At 37.8% G+C, this 18,023-nt stretch overlaps 1 protein-coding gene across 1 annotated transcript in view; it reads right to left on the reverse strand.

Moving 5' to 3' along the window:
- Positions 1-15,780, reverse strand: part of LOC124157292 — a 51,749-nt gene extending 35,969 nt beyond the window's left edge. The window contains exon 1 of the mRNA XM_046531890.1: positions 15,665-15,780. The gene's annotated coding sequence lies outside the window, so the exon portion shown is untranslated. The remainder of the gene's footprint in view (positions 1-15,664) is intronic.
- Between the last annotated feature and the right edge of the window lie 2,243 nt (positions 15,781-18,023).

Genomic DNA, 18,023 nt, shown 5'->3' on the forward strand with positions numbered 1-18,023 from the left:
ATTAATGATTATTATAGAATATTTTCAAAGTGAAAATCAGCCAATTAATGCAAAAGCCAAATATTTTTAGTCAAGCTTACTAATGTATCAATTATAAAAGTCTTGAAAAATCTGAAGATGCAGTTTTAATCAGTAGCTATAAAATTTAATTTTTTTTATTTTTTTATTTTTGACAAACCGCTAATAAATGCATTGCTGACGAAGGATTTCTTTCGCGTGTATATTTTATAAAACATGTATAAAAACACGGATTCAATACATCTCGCCTAGTTTTCCAATCTCACACTGATACCTTTTTGACAGAAATTATGAACAAAAATTGACGATATAATGACGAAATCACATAGAGTTGTAGCAGTTACTCTTTTGGTTAGCGTTTGCTGTCTTTATATCAAAGGACGAAAATTCATACGGGAATGCGGATCAAATTAGTCCTATAAGTAACTTTAACTAGTAGCTTTTGATATGGGATGTACATTAGCCATTCATTATGAACTTAAAAGAGCCATCGTCGCTGTTCATAACCTATACTTCACCTCCTCATGTGGAAGGAAGCAAGAAATTTCCATCACAAAATCGCACTATCCTAATTATTTTGAAATGGGATGGATTTCTATTACCTTTTTGCTATTTGATGGGTTATATTAATCGCTAATTTCGTTTGCATTAGGATTAAACAAAACCATATTGATCACTCTACCTCGATGAATCTCTGTTTATTAATACTTTAAACCGATTAACGATCTCATTGGTAATTAGTTTACTTAAACAGAATGAAACCGAACTACAGTTAAAAAAAAACTAAGAACCCACTTTAATGCTGGAGAAGAGAACGTTCGCGACTTCAAAACAATGTGCGTACGAGGATGTTTCGCAACCTGCAGCGAAAGTCTTTTTAAATGCATCACTGGAACGAAGCTTAGGCGATTCAATTGACGGGAGAATAGAGGAAGGCGGTCGAGAACATCAGCTTGATGGAGTTTTATGAACACCAGCTTTATGCAGCCACGCCGAAAATGATTGAACGAAAATTCTCTAAAATTCGCACATTGGAATAAATCAATTCAATAATTTGAATTAAAATAACCTCTCCAGAGTCTCTAGACTGAAAACTTAGTACTCCAAAATTAATTTTTACGCCATTGCTTGGGTGTTGAGGTTTGAATCAAGAAGGAAGCGGTTGATCTGGTTGAGTCACTTACTATACCCTCTCTCGAGAAGCCTTTGCCGTATTTGGTCAATGCAGCTTCGTGCTCAGGTGATACAAATCTGGTAAGGAATACGCTTTCGTAACTTTCACGCATATACTGAGCAATTAAATTCAATAGCTCATTAAGAGAACTTAAAACTGATACTGAATGACTGGAAGCTTAAGTGTAACAATGGAAAATCTGATTTTATCATCATAATATCATAAGGTGATGCACTAAGGTGTATAAAATATCTTGAAATAATTTACACACTTGCGACTACAATTTGCTCCGCAATTTACAGTAAAACACTTATAATATATCCTATAATATTTCTCTTAGGATATAATAATCTTAAATCAAAAACTTTATATTTTTCTATTCTACCTGGGCGTAATCATCTGATTTCGAAAGTCAATTTCACAATTTTTATCGAAACAAGGGTTACTTAGATGTCGTGAAAACTTAAAAATGATATTTCAATACCGGGATCAAAAGTGTGTCGATAAAAATCTGCTTTTACCATAATAAGATCATAAGGTGCCGCACTACGTAGTAGAAAGTATTTTGAAATAATTTACACCCTTACAACTACAATTTGCTCAACAATTTGTAGCATAAGACTTTTAATTTCCTCCACAATTATATTATCAGGATATAATATTCTTAAATCAAAAACTTTTTGTTTACTTGATCCTAGCAGGGCTTAATTATTCGATTTCGACAATCAGTTCCAGAATTATTGTCGAAATAAAGGGTTACTTAAATATCGTGGACTTTTCCAAACCCTGACAATAGGGTTCGTCTGAATGCAGACACCGAAAACCGGCGATTCCTCGCTTGCATTAGTGCTTCCAAATGTAATTCCGGAATCCGACCCCCCCTCCCTCTCGAGACCTCCTCGCCTCCCCCAAAAAAATTCTTTCCTTGCCCCTGGCGGAGGTTCGGAAGCCTCACAGGTGCAGAGAGAGGGGCTTCCCTCACGAAAGGCGGATAACCCCTCTGTTTCCGCCCACATAACGCACTCCGGGGAAACAAAACATCAACTCACGACTTCCAACCAACTGAGACATTACTACTCAAATCCTCCAGTCGACGGCGCGTGAGAAGGGAATTTAAAAATTTACCCTCCGAGCAACACTGCCATTGATTAGATACCCTAGAAATGTACAAGTACTCCAACAGTCCAAAATAATGAGAAAAACTATAAAAAATATAGTGAAATAAGTTTCCGAGGACTTTGAGGTAAAAAATTATAAGAAATTTCCATTATTAGATGAAAAGAAAGCCAAATTTCTCGATAAAGTTCACGTCTATAAGAAATTGCAAGATAAGAATTTGATTTGGTATGGTTTCATGAAATTTTTCATGAAAAGAAAGACATTTTATGTTTCTAGATGCCCTCAAGAAAATTGCAAGTTTTTAGTAATGAAAGGTAAATGTATCAAACAATCAGACCGTGTAATATCTTAAGTACTACTGAAGAGAAAAACAATGATCGAAATATTTTAGTCAGGTATTCCTCGATAGGTTTCTCCGTCACCTAATGAGGCAGTTGAAATTAATGCAACTGAGAAAACGCTTGAATGACTAGTGTGAAGTGTATTTGAACGCCTCTCAGATAAGTGTGGCTGCTATTGATGCTATTCTGAAATACTTGCTCTTGAATCGAAGAATGTAATAAGGAAATTGTTTTTATAACAAAGTTTAAAGAAAAAATATCCCGGAAATGATAAAAGTAACAATAAAGGCCAGTAATAGAGATAGTCATAATAGCCCACTAAATGGGTACTAAAAACAACCTTTGCCCAAGATAAGGGTCCGGAGTTCCTGGACCCGGTCAGGTGAGTTTGATACCTAAGTCACAAAACCGTTTTAGAGAGTCGAAGTTAATTTTATAGGTTGATGAGGCAATGGTAGGAGAGAGATGCACAATCTAGATGATCCTCTCTCCCATCAAACTTGTTTTGCCCAAGGAAATGATGTTCTTAGGCTAAGTGAAAGAGCATTGACTCGAAATGTCGTCAAAAAGTTTAACACATGCGCCACATGGCACAAGTAATCGGGACGGTAAAACAACTAGAAAATTATAAATGTTCACTGCCAAAGCAATTATAAACCAAATAATATTCGAAGGTTATAGCATTTAACAATTAGCGGAAAACGGTGAGATCATAGGAAATAATCAATGGTCTAGCATACTACAAATACTATAAGAATCTATATTTCATATTTTGTGAGCTTAAAGAGCTTCTGAAGGCACAAGGAGGAGGAAATTAGATAATATGATAACTCTTCTTTTCGGATTTAACTGCGAAAAATCGCCCTTTCAAAGACATTGCCAAGCTGCAATAAAAAAAACCTCGCTGGATGTCAATGAAGCGATGAGACTGCATCTTCGCGGCAGTCACAACTAAATGTAGGTCGGGTCGGTAACCCGCAACCAGAATGCGGACCCCACACATATTACAGCTATTAGTAATTTTCAAAATTCAGACTTTTAGAGTGCTTACTGATTTTCGGATTTAACCTAGGCCATTGTCATCATAAAATGGTCACCAAAGCCGAAGGAATAGAAAATTATTTTGGTTAGGGGAATTAAGGAAGTAGATCACGGCTGCGTGATCTAAACAATAATGTTGTGTATGATATCTAAAAATAATTTATTTACAGGCAAGATTAGGGTAAAAAAAACTGGCTAATTCGATCCTTTTTAACTTATTCCGGATACTTAAGTCGAACGAGTGCCAATGGCGTGCAACTAGAAGATTTGGCTTCATTCTAATCTTATTAGCTAGAAACTCAAAAAAGCACGATGATATACCTAAATTTATAATTCCCCATGATTCTTGATACGAAATAAGTTTTTTGTCCAAATTACATACACATTTTAGTGCTTAAAATCCTTCTTATGCTAAAAACAAGTATCGGCATAAGAACTAACATAAATATTCTGATTTTAAAATGCAATTACTAGAAAATATTGAACAGCAAGTCATTATTTACGGCCATCAATCAATTGGGAAATTATTTCTTACTTAATTTTTATAAAAATGACATATACATCGTTACTGGGACCAATCTCCTTAAATTACTAGTTCGCGACGCCAGGATTAATTTTTCCTCACGATTTGGTATGGTATGGTATTTGGAGGAGGCGACCGACAGCTGCCATTTGCGCCATGAGGGAAGGGTATGGAAGGAAGGGTGGAGAGAAACCCGACGTCGGCATAAGCCTACTCTTAACGAAAGGTGCCAAGGGGACCACGGCTTAACGTCCCATCCGACGGACGGAGTATTGCGCTTGAAATGTCCTCCACACAACATTCAAGCAGGGATCGGGCAGTCTCTGAAAATTCTCCGCCACTGCCGGGATTTGAACCCGAGCCCGCCGGGTGTGAAGCCAACACTCTAGCCACCACACCATCCCGATCCCCTCTTTACGATTTCCTGGCATTCCCATCCCAAGACTATTCCGCCTCATTCGCTGGTCATATGACACCTTCAGACTGAAGATCAATCCGCAAAGGGAGAGTTTCGAGTCCTTGAAAATGGACGGCATGTCGTTTAAACTCAGTGTATTATTTATTTGTATTAATGCTTCGAGGACGTCCCATATAGCCATGCCAATGCGAACAAGCGGCCCATAAGAAATAAACCGGTAGCTGACCTCAGACTTGGGAGGATAAGTACATATAGAAACGAGGCCCTATCAAACTCAGAGTCTCAGGCGTTATTTACCGGAACTGCATTCAAGACGAAATAATTTTCCCTGAGCATTAAATTGCTGGCCAAGAAGTGAAATGAAATAAATTTATCGGGAGAAGAAAAAGGTGCCGCACTATGTACCTTCCACATTATTTATTATGCCAATGGTTAAATAAAATTGGACATTCAAAGCGAAGTTTAGTTTTGTTACGTCATTCTAAGCCTGAAAATTAAATCAATGATCATTAAAGGGAAAATTTCCCATTATTTCCAGATGCTCCATGAACAGTGTCAGAGTGTTAGATTGCGGCAAACTTAAGAATTTAATCTGGCAGGGCTCCCTTGACCAGAAAAATTGCCGTGGACAATTTTCTTGCAACCATACATATATCACATTAAAAAATCTTCCTTAGGTAAATACCTCTTTAATATAACACAAATTCTGAAAACAATATTTCTTCAATCTTTTTAACGCCCTGTTATTTCCTCACATAGTTATAGAGTAAACCCTAACGTAGGATAAAAAGAAAAGGGTGATAAATTGTTTGAACAAGTCCTACGACGGATTTATTTCAGTTTTTTTTCTTCGCAATTTATGGCTCCGCTACAGTCCTGTAAAGATTTTAATGGTAACGAAAACCAACGTCAAACAATTCTCATACTTTAAATCACACCACTAACTGATCTTTGTCCTGATCTAATAAGGCTAACAAGAACTTTCACTCATATTCCTGCTAAAATTATACAAAATATTAGACTCAAAAAGACGGTAATGGAAAATACATTCTAAAAGCAGGAGGAAAGATGCGACAGGTAAGTTAGTAAGGGCATTAATGTTGAAGAATTCCATTCTGTCAATGTTCACAGGCACAGGCTTGCTGCAAATATAAAGATAATGATCAAAGAAGATTTTGCATTGATTGCATCAGCGAATATGTATACACTTTGAATTAAAATTGTTTACCTTTATAAAATCAATTATTTATTCATCCTTGTCTAAATGACAGAGTTTGATTAATTCACAATGGTTTCATCAAAAAGCCTTTCTAATATCATTGAGTCATTCTTGCATGGGTTATATAAAAGAGAAATCGCGCCCTGAATAGGGTTAAGTACCTGTGCCCCCAGGACGCTATGCGCTACGATGTTGCTACTTGACACATTCCTATAAGGGGAATGATGGATTATTCGTCCTATATCCAATGTGTAGTAACTCTGGCACAAATAAATGAGGTGAAATATGAGCGACATACCGTCAAACTGATGTTAATGTTAAACGCGATAGGATATAGTAGGTGGGTAATAAGAGGAGGCGACAATAAAACTCAAGTGATTTGCGCCATAGGGATGTCCAGGGAAGGAAGGCTGGAGAGACACCCGGTGTCAGGATAGTTTCTCTCTCTCTCTCCCTTAAGACAGTTAAGACTACCAAGGTTCACAGCTAAACGTCCCATCCGACGGACGAAATGTTAAACTTGAGGTGATTCATATTTTTCTCGATGAAGCAGGGTTTGGTTGGTCTCCGAAAAATCTCTTCCCTCACCGGGTCCATAGGTTAGGAGGCCAACACTCGAGCCACTAAACCAACCCGAACCTCTGATAGGACGACTATCAGTTATGCATGCGTCCCACCTATGTCCATAAACCCTAATCTTTTTCACTACCTTCCGTACATGCCAAACATCATCCTATTTACTACCGATTTATAAATCACTTAGCCTCATAGTAAATTTTTACGCACAACCTGAGGATCAGGAAAGAATCTTCACTTTCTCCTAAGGCCACCATTTCTAGCAACTCCTCATATTTCCACCACTCCGTTTATCTATCCTTCTCTCTTCAGCAATCACAACTCCAAATCCTTTGTCTGTTCCAATCATTTTGACTCAATTCACACTTGTGAGCACCGCTGAAACTTAAGAAAATGAGGAACCTATGGAAGGGGGTGATAACAGGCTCTAGGCGTTAAAAATGTGCGCACGGAAGAGTATGGTAAAATGCAGGGTCGCAGCTAAGAATTACGCCTAGGGGGGGGGTTTAGGCGCAACTAATACTTGGAGTGTGGGGTATTGGATACCCGCCAGGGTAATCGGGAAATGCGGGGGCCCTCCTCCAGCAAAATTTTAAGACAAATTGCTCAAAATGGCTAGTTTTACGGCTTTCGGATATTTGAATAATTCGGACACTATTCTATAATTAATACTAATTCAATTAAGTAAAACGGATTAAACTTTAAAATTTCTCAGAGCTCTGAGGGGGGATTTTATCCCCCAAAACCCCCCATCGCTGCGCCACTGGTAACATGGACTGAAAGAAAGATAACGGAGGAAGTAATAAACATGGGAATTTATCCTCCAATTTATTTATTGAAAATGGAATAAAAAAATATGTGATTATATGCTAACACAGACCGGTAAATATTTTTCGATCGTCATAATCCTACTTTCCCCACTCCTAAAACCTTCCCTTTGATGGCCCGGTATCACCTGTCACGGAAGCTCGCTTCAAATATTTGGGAACACACATGTGACGTCTTCAGTGAATCATCCCAAACTGTGAATTCATCGTATCCGACGTAGTATCTTAGCTTCATAGTATTTGCCTTTCAAAAAATAAGAAACGTACGAATGAGTTATCATCTATGATTTTAACGATAACGCTAAGCTGGAAAGCACGGTACCGAAATAAACACGCCACATTTCTGTTTACAATAGGTCTTCGTTAAGTGCTCCTTTTCCAAATGAATAATATGACACAGAAAAAATTGTTTTCTTGTGACGCATCATCCTGTTAGTCTCTCAAACAGCACTATTCTTATCGGTGAATCTTTCTTTGAGAATAAAGAAGAATACAGAATCTAATACTACAAAAAACAAATGTTTTGCTTCACCCCAATGCTTCATTGAACTATCCCAAAATTCACGATTACATTTTAAACTTACATGCTATGTACCCTATAAAGCTATTAAACTGAAGCTTGTCTCCGTCCTCCATACGTAGTGCATGAAATAACAAAATACCAACGTGACACGAATATCGCCCAGCGCCAAGATTTTTTCGCCCAGGGTGTAGGTAACCGTTCATCCATGGTTCTCTACAGGGCAAAATTCTTTCCAAATGAAGGAAATTAGCACTTCACACATATCATTTTAATGGGGTTTGAGATGGCGGAGGGAATAAAAAAAACTCCCAGCGCAACTCCTTGAAAATACCTTGCATTATTTTCTTATCAAACAAATAATTACACACCGCAAAGATAATTGGAAGGACCGATTCAGTTCTGGAGCGGAAATATGAAATTCTAAAAACATCCCATTTCGAATGAAAACCTAGTTCTTACACATTGTTAGCAACCAATTAACTGCTTTGATTTGATTTAATTTCGACTTCACACGATTTATAGTCAATCTAGTGGGAATGCCACTGGGTGGAAAGTAAGACGGTTCCATTATATGGCACCTTGAAAATAATTAAATTACTAGATTGAGTACTCAATTTTACACCTTTTAAGGATTCAAAATGAGCCGATACGACTTCCGAACTGTTATTTATCTATACAACTCCCTAAATCTGTTTCTGGGAGTATCACTTACTGATCAACCAATTTATAAGATTAGACTGTACAAACTCTAACGACGAAGCAATAAAAATTCAACAATAACTGAATTTAAATACTTGTGAAACAAGTGCAACGGATGGTTTCTGAAACTGAGTCGTCAAATTACATATTGAATGTCGTTAAATCACCCATTGACGATGAAGATAACACCTTGTAATTTAATTCGTTCTTGGAGATTCGAACGTTTTCATCCAATAATGAATGTCCTCTTGTTTTTTCCGATAAGAGGAGTAACTCAAATGCCTGTCGGCGAAGTGAAATTTCGTATGAAAAACAACAATTCCGTCACATCCAGTGATTGAGGCTAAATTTAAAAGACAAAAAAAAGAGGGTTCCACCATACAATATCGAGGCCTGGCTCCTTCTTCATTTGGCAAAGAGCTGGTGATTCATCGGCGTGCAGTAAGGAAATTTATATTTTCCAGACTTTAAAAATTAACATGCCACATCAATAAAAATTCTCTCTAAATACCGATGTTTGTATATAATTTATACAGTCATCATCATTAGTCAACAATCCTAGGATTTGTTTGACGCAGCTCTCCATTTCTCTCTCCTATCCGCTAACCTTTTCTTAGCTACATATTTCCTCTCTTTTACATCGTTTACATTTATACAGTAGACAATAATTATATAACTTCATGGTGAAGCAAAAACCAAGTACTGTTCCACAAACTTGTATTTGCTGTCGACTGGTTTCGACGGCTATAGCGTAAAATCATTTGATTTCATTATTATATAACTAGTTACGCAAATCGTTATGGACAAGATAATTTTAATACCTTGCGTAGTGATTTTTAATTATGCCGCGATAATGAAATTCTTTATCTTCGTTTACTATCGCGTCGGTTGCTGTGGTGAGGACCACAGTTCAACATTACTGCCAGCGAAACTGTAAACTTCTTCACAGCAATCGACGTGATAGTAACCGAAAATAAAGAATTATATCGCCCACCGCGCATATATCCTGCCTCACAACGCGTTTATATTCACGGTTCACCTTCAAAAATGCTTCGTTGAGCAGTATGTTTGCCTTATTCATTATACTACCGGCCAGTTTTTTTTCACACGTTTACAACTTTCACTAAGACGCATGCTGCAAGCGAATACCCTATGTTTCACTGTGTTCACACCAGTGCACTTAAATATTTAGCATTTAAAACCGTATTCATGATTAATTGAAAGACGATAAATTATACATACCATAAAATATGGGTCATGGGCATTAAAAGAAGCAGATGCACGTGATTTTGACTTAAGATGAAGGATAGACAAAAGCTTAACATGAAAACATTTAGTGAAGAGTTCTCGGGATCGCCACCGGGTCAGGAACTCCATTACTGCCGACGCGTCTATTCGCCGGGAAAGCACGAAATCTATGAAAACATTTGATTTTTCATGAGATGACCTTGTGCAAAAGCTTCACCGCAAAAACAGACCATGGTGGAAAAACAAATCGGACTTTCTGAAGCAAATAGGTGCTCAAGAATAAATGGCGATATATCCGTTTTAACAATTTCTTTTTCCAGGTTTGCTTACATTTAAATTTTCTCCGAAGTTTTTCAGTCACTATTATCCTCTCCGCTTTGATAGAGTGAATTTCTTAACGAGTGTTTTTCAGTTACGGAACATCAGATGAATATAATTATGCGAGGAATACATTACCAAGCGATTTCATTGGAGGATTCAGTCCATAAATCTCCAACGATTTTGTATTGTTTTATTTTACCTTTGAATGGTAAAGAAGAGATTCTAAACCTACTTCATCGATAAACCAAAAGTCCTGATTCTGAAAACACTTTTTGCGTCAGGCTTCTGAGGCACTTCGAAAGCGGATGTTTCCTGTTACACACATTCCAAAAATTGCTCTAAATTATCCGAGGAAAAATGTACATCTAATCCAAAATCTGATAAATGGCAACAAAATATTTTAATACAATGTCTTAAAAGGAAACCTAGATGGATGTATCGTACAGGAATGAATCGTATATCAACATTTAAGTACAGCGACGCATAGAATTACTAATTACGCAAAATAATTTTAATCCCATAACGTTTTCTTTTAAGAAAATAGCAGCTCCAATTAGATAAAAATACGAGGTCTGTGTTACATAAAAATATTCATAATTTTAAATATTTGCGGATATATACGCCCTTTTATTAATCCTCTACACAGAGGATTCGCGGTGTTAAATGTTTGCGGGCGCTCTTTTATTTTACTAATGTTTACATAAAATTCACCGTCAAAAATTGAAGAGAAACAATTTCTCCTAATGATAACAACTTTTCGACTTCCCCGGTTAAAACAGGATTTATCATATAGCAGAGAAATAAAGTAAGAGATTACCCCTAAAGTAAAATACTCAACATTAAGAAATTCAATACTTGTGCAGATAGCATTAAAATTCCTGATAAACGTGAACCAAAAGCATTCACGTTACTTGCAGTTAGATGAAAGGTATGGATAGGAATATTAGATTAGCCTAACGGTCAGTGCCCATGAGGCTTATGAATGGGAGAATTCATTAACTTCAAATTTCATGCCAAGAAAATTTGTACTGAGCATTATCAAAGCAAAGCGTAATACTTCACTCTGACGGACAACGTCCTCGTAAAATAGAGAAGATTAGGTATAATCCTCAAAAGTATTTAACATATATAGACCCAATTTTACTGGTTAATTGAGATCTATGAGGATTTTTTTCCAGCGGATAGGTGTAAGATTAATTCTTGAGGAAATATAGCCAGTCGCAATCAAAGGGTGGAACTAGTCTTGAAAATAAAGGCGACCATGCAAAGGGTCGAATAGACTATTACATTTTTTTTTCAAAATAAGAACAACGTCATTCACTCGTAACAATTATGCTTTAATGGATTTGATTTTCACCAAGAAACTTTCGCAATAAAAAATGCAATTTATTTTAAGATTATATCGAGTTATTTTAAGATTTCTCTATTATCGGGCACTTTTTCAAAATACATTTATTTTCACGCACAGTAATTATATCTATACGGATTTTATACCTTCATCCTAGGATTGATTAGTTTCTTTAATATCAGAAAATTTTCACCTTACAAATCCTGGCCACAAAAAACTTCTCCAAATAACAGAAGACGATGCACGTGATTGACTCCAATCCTCGCTGTCTATTTTCTTCCGAGAGCAAGATTCTCGACTGGAGCTAAAGCTACCATAGGGTCACACGGAAACTTAATTCCCCACACTCCGATCTCCACCAGTCACGAGACTCGCGAGCGACTCATGGTCACATGCTTCGTTCACGGCGCATGCGCAAGAAAGCTTCCTCCCTACCTGTTTATAACATTGTTAAAATAGCCCGCCGATTCAAACTTAAAAAAATAAACGATTACTACGGACCGCAGACATCAAAATGTGTGCCAATAAATCCTTTTAAAAATTCATCCCTCAAGGTGGAACACATTCCTTGATTATTCATGACGAGGGATGTGATAAGAGCGGGTGTAACTCAAGGCAGAAGTACATCATATACCTTAAAGTGACCTGTTCACAACGAAATCAATTTTACTCGTTCACAACTAATTTTACCTTCAACATGGCTTCTGAAGTCTCAATATTCAACACAAGTAGTAGCTCAAATGGTTAAAATATTCTAATGAATAACCACACGTTACGTAACTTCCGACATTGGTCGTGGGCTGGTGAATGTACCCATGAGGTTATATAACATAAAATGCGAGGATGCCAATTCCATGCACAATGCCATTGTGAGTATATAACACATATTACCTAACGTCAACAGACAAGCATTAAATAAAATGTGATATAAGGAACAAAAAGTGCACAATATATAAATTTTCAGCTTCAAACAAATTGAATGAATTGATGACAAAATTTTTTAAAGTGAATTTACGTGTTTCCATATATTTTTATGCCATTCAACGATTTGACAAAGAATCATTCTCAAGATCTGTGATTACCAGAACATAGGTTACGGGTTTCATTAGGGCCTTGAATTTATCTCAGTTACGCGCATGAAGGCTGCGCAAAAACCAATAGCCGAGGCAAAATATCGAACCTCAAGGTATACCCTACCTAAAACTCAAATAGTATTACGTATCATTGAAGGATGTGGAAGCAGCTAACACAGTAAATACTTAAACACAGATTTTACTGAAATCCTGATCTCTTTCTTCGCGAGTTTTCAATGTAATGGAAACAAAAATTACAATCTGAATAAACCACTAGCAAATAAAAGCCATTTTCATACCCAGCCAATTAGATGCATTATATCATACGATCTATTATACCATTTCAATCTCGGTCCAAGGCTCAGAAGCTGATTATCGATCTTTTAGGTATATATTTCCTCGAGGGCATGGCTATTATAATTTATTAAAGAAATATGACAAAATTATACTTTCGGTTTTGAGTATCTCCTTCATTTGAGTCACACATAACAGGCGGCAAGCACTTGCCACTTACGTAACAAAAAAGACTCCTCAATTGCCAATGGAAACATGTAATTTGAGGAAAATCGTAGACTGAAACAAGAGTGAGGTAGAGAGAGTTTAAACAGCAATCTTTACTCCCAATTTTACGAATTTCGCTGCGATTAAAATCATTCAAGATACTTTAACTACCAAATAGGTGGTACAGGATATTTGCGCAGATAGCATAATAAATCTTGAATTAATCTCTCCCAAGGAAATTTGATACATTTTCGATCAATGTAACCCATTCTAGTATTCTGAGTCACAGAACTCAATCGGTACACCAATTCACTGGTGCTTGCGGAAGTGGCAACATGGCTTGTTAAAATATTCTGCAAAAGAAGACACTAAAAGGAAAAAAAATAGAAATTCGCGCGCTTCGAATCCTTGGCACACGATTGGAAACTTCATATTATCATTCGCATCATGTACTAAAGCCAGGAAATGCCATTAAAGAATGTGTACGGCAGTAAATACATCATAAAGAACCGTATTTGTTGATAAAAAAGATGATCACACTTGAAAGTATACGACATTCGGATATATACACATTTACTCTCCAAATTGCTTGAATAAAAAAACTTAATTTTAATTCCTTGCCAATTAATTTTGAAGTGAACACACAGACATTCGGTCAATTGCTTAAGATTGTGGTTTCATTGTATTTAATGTTTCACAAAAAATTGCTCCCAGTACTTGAAGGTCTAAAAGAAACAGAACTGCTGTTTCACTACGAAAGAGAAAGAAGTGCGGTGGTTACATGGGAAACGAATAGTAACATCATCGTGATATCATATGAATTACAGCGACAGTCATTAGATAAGTCATTCGGTCACCCGCACAGATCGACTTATAGTGCAGGGCATCGGGGCGATTCGTTGTTTACCCAAATGCAAAATAACTATGGCTAATTATTCCACCCGATTACTTCACACCAAATCCTACGACACACAGGAAGAACAGTACAATTTATGTCAAGCCTGTAATAGCGCCCCGCCATAGTGGAAACATTAAAAAATGTATAAAATCACTGAGTTAGGTTCACCATATTACGAGCAATCACAGACTGAGGAATTAAGACGAAGGTATGTTAAGTGAAGTTATGTAGGCAGGGGAATCAAGTGGAAAATTGCCGCGGACCAATATTAGGTTTGTTGATGCACGACTGGAAAAATAACGCAGGGATACCGAGGATTAAAAACATTGTGAAAATAAATAGCTGATGATATAAAATGACTGAAATAATAAATTTTTTAAAAACCGTGGATTTTGTGACCGTAGGAAAAGGTAGGGGAAATAAAGCAAGTAAACAAGAGATTGATGACCACGGAAGACAGTTGTAAAACCATTAATACAGGTTGGTACACCGACTCTGTGCTTCACACAGAGAAGCACCAAGGGAATATAACGCTGGTGGGGCACAATGTCTCCCATCGTCCCTCACAATTCTCCTATTCCCGGACACGATTATGTAACATCGTTTGTGAACGGAGGGAAGATGGCTACACTCACGCGCACCGGTGACCGGGGACCGGGTTATATAACGCCGTAACCTCGGCCGCCCTGGGCGCGAGGTGCCTTCGACACGGCCCGGGAACACATGCACCGGGTCCTAAACAAACAATCGACAGATAGAAAGCGCATCCGGAGATGGAATCACCTGTCTTCCGGATAGACGGTGTCCCTATGCATACATACGATGCTTCCTCGTGTGGAAATAAAAAAAATTCATTTAACCCAAGCCCAAGGGCGAAGAAAAGACTATACACCGTTAAGAAGTCTCCTTCGACAGCGGTCTTCGCAAGGTTACAACATCGAGAAATGATATTCCTCGGCCATCCGAGTGAGATCTCTCGAGAGCGCGGTGGAAAAAAGGTACATGCAGAGGTCCGGCGACCTTCTCCCATGGAATCTGGCAAAGAACCGGTGTATTCACGGTCTCTATACTGTCTCCTCTCGGGCGTCGAGAGCACGTGGGAGTGGAAAGACTTGATCGTCTCCGGTTCAACAGAGGACGTCGAGTAGAAAAGATAACACTGATAGCAGCAACTTCTCTGTGTGAGGATACATTTATCTCGGGTTTTCTTCCGCGTATGTCCATGTTCTCAAGCCTGAATCACACGATCATTTGTCACGAACAAGTCCCGGGATAGCTTCAATGATAGGGATCACTACGTCCGTTTCCATCATTCGGGAGGCCATTGGGATAGTCAAGTTTTAAGCACCCGAAAACAAATTAGAAGTACCTACAGCCAAGACAGCACAGTAGCAAATATGTATTGTTTTTCAACCTGTCAATAAAAATAGTATACACTTCGAATCGCGGGTCTGGTTACGATATACACAGTTAAAACACAACTGACTGACATTTGGGAGTGAAACGCCGAATGATGTTTTTTTCCGTAACTTTCCCCATCATTGAAATAAGATGGTCGGATGATCCCAGGACTTGTTCTTGAAAAAATTTCGTGAAATTCAGACAGTTCCTCTGAAGTTGCAGCAAGCGTCTTCACGTCACTGAAGACTAAAACTTCACTGAAAAGCGGCTGCAAAAACCGGCGACGTTACAGAAGCATGGGTTTACACGGTGGAACACCCGAGAAACATTAATCTTCATCTAAACCTCGACGCGCACGCTTTCACGATGATCTTCCCAGATTATCTCCTCACTTACCTCGGGCCGGTTTTGATTATCCTTTGGCAGTCAGTCCCTTTCCCGGTTAGGACTTCGCACGTCCAGTCGCTATCCCGTTTGTAACAAAGACTGTTCGGAGGAGCAGACCACAAGGAATCGCTTCCACCGATGAGCCGTGCGGAGAGGTAAAGAGTGGGGGGGGGAGGAAGAGAACGGGGAAGATGGGTGGGGGTGGTCGCTATATAACTGGGGGGGGGGACGGTCAGGTCTGCGCGGTGTGGCAGGGGGGCAAGGGGGAGGGCACAGACGTGATTCAAGCCCTGTCGTCGTGCAGAGAACTGAAAACCCCCCCTCTACCACCTCACCCCCAACCCCATCAACACCCAAGGAGGTTAGGCGCCGGAGACCACAGTTCTTAACCCTCAACGATCACTCGACTGGCTCGACGCTGTTACCGGGTGTGGCTACTCCTATCAATAAGGAACAAATAGTACATATGTTAGATTCGCATAATTATCACATTCTATTTATTACAAACAGATGAACATAAGTGTGTAAATAAATTTAAAAAATTGTAATTATATTTTAAATATATGTAATTATATATATAGTTTGTAATGATAAAAAATACTTTGTAATTCTTAGAACAATCATGAGTAGATACGTGTGTCCCTTGTGTCCGTAGTATTTTCCCTTAATTCACATATACAGTGTATAGGGAAAAATATAAAATAGCGTATGTAATAAAAATTACGCTGTGCACAAGTAATTCTTAAAACGTTCATAAATATTTTACGGTCTTGTCTATGTGTTCTAATGTACATGTCCATCTAGGGGTAAATACCATTACAAGACACAAAGTTTAAAAATAATATTATTCTAAGACTTACAAGTGTACAGCGTAAACAATTAGTATTCTTTAAGAGAGAAGAACAACCAAGTATTTCAATAGCATCAAAGAAATTCCACAAAGTGCACCCGTTAACGATTCATTTTATTAAATTTGTGTAATTACATTTCTGAGAGATAATAACAACTTTGCCAACCTCCATCAAAGGTCAAATGTCATAGGAATTAAAGGAAATGCTATCTATTTTCAGAATTAAATAGTGAGGAGTGCAACCTCATGGCATTAAATTTTGAGACGTAGCATAAAAAATACGAATAATTTACGAATGTTCACTATCATAGCCAATCCAGGTATATTCGATACGTACGCACACTTTCAAGGCGTAGAAGGTATTTTTCACCACTCTCGTTCATTTACCATCAATATTTTTACCATTAAAATGATTGCGTAAGCTGAAACCAGGTTTGGTCATTATATCAATCATAGGTGGATAAGAAGTAGTTGTTTTATCACTTTTTCTTTTTCGACTTTTAGAAAGATACTTCAGTGCAATCATCCCACCCATTCTATCCGGGTGAACGACCATTGCCTTTCAATCCATCAGCACCGCCGGCACACGATTTCGCTCGGCGATGCACAGATAATAATCCCTGTCTCGGATAACAAGAGCTTGGATGATCGGGAAACACCGAGGCCGGCCTCGGTGGATGCGGGGTTAATTCCCCACTTGCTATCGCGAAGGCCGCGCGCTCGAATCTCGCATGGATGGGTTTTTCACCACGGTTATTAATGTTTGTTCAAAAAATGTATCGCATGAGGAGTGAACTACATTGTTTTCAATACGTGGTATAAAATTAAGACGCTACTCATCATCACCGTTCAACGACCCCGAGATTGGTACGACGTAGCTGTCCATTGATATTACAAATCAGCTTATCTTTTCATAGTATCTACCTATTTCTTCTATTTCACACCCTCTTTTACTAAATCAACTCCTGAAATTTGAGGTCTCCTTTTTACCTTCTTCAAGTCCACTTGTCCTTCGACTACTGTCTTCATCAAACCGTTATGTATCGTGATGTGGATGATTCGTTGTACCGTCTTCTTCTTTAGGATATATATAATATTCATTCCACGATTATCCGAGAACGTCCCATCCGTTTACGTAATTCTCTCGCGGGTTAAAGAATAGTTAGCACTGACAAATTGGAAAATCATAGCAGCTAACCCAAAGGCTAGGAAAGATGTGTGCAGTCTGACTTTCTAAAATATAGAAAAGTTCAAATTTTAAAAAGTTATCTTCCATATTATCGCGAATTCTCATAAAATTTATCAAAGATTATTCATTATTCCGCTCCGTTTCCGTAATGAATTCTTGAAAGTTATGCCAAACAGGAGACAATTCACTCAATAAGGGTTAATGTTATAGAATTATTTTTATGATATCGAATAGCATCTGAAAATATTTGACTTTTTCTTACAACAAATTGACAACCATTTCGGACGGTTGAGTTTTACTTAATATGATAAAGAAATAATAAAATCTTT

The sequence above is a fragment of the Ischnura elegans genome, chromosome 4 (genome assembly GCF_921293095.1).
Source record: "Ischnura elegans chromosome 4, ioIscEleg1.1, whole genome shotgun sequence".
Taxonomy (NCBI): Eukaryota; Metazoa; Arthropoda; class Insecta; order Odonata; family Coenagrionidae; genus Ischnura; species Ischnura elegans.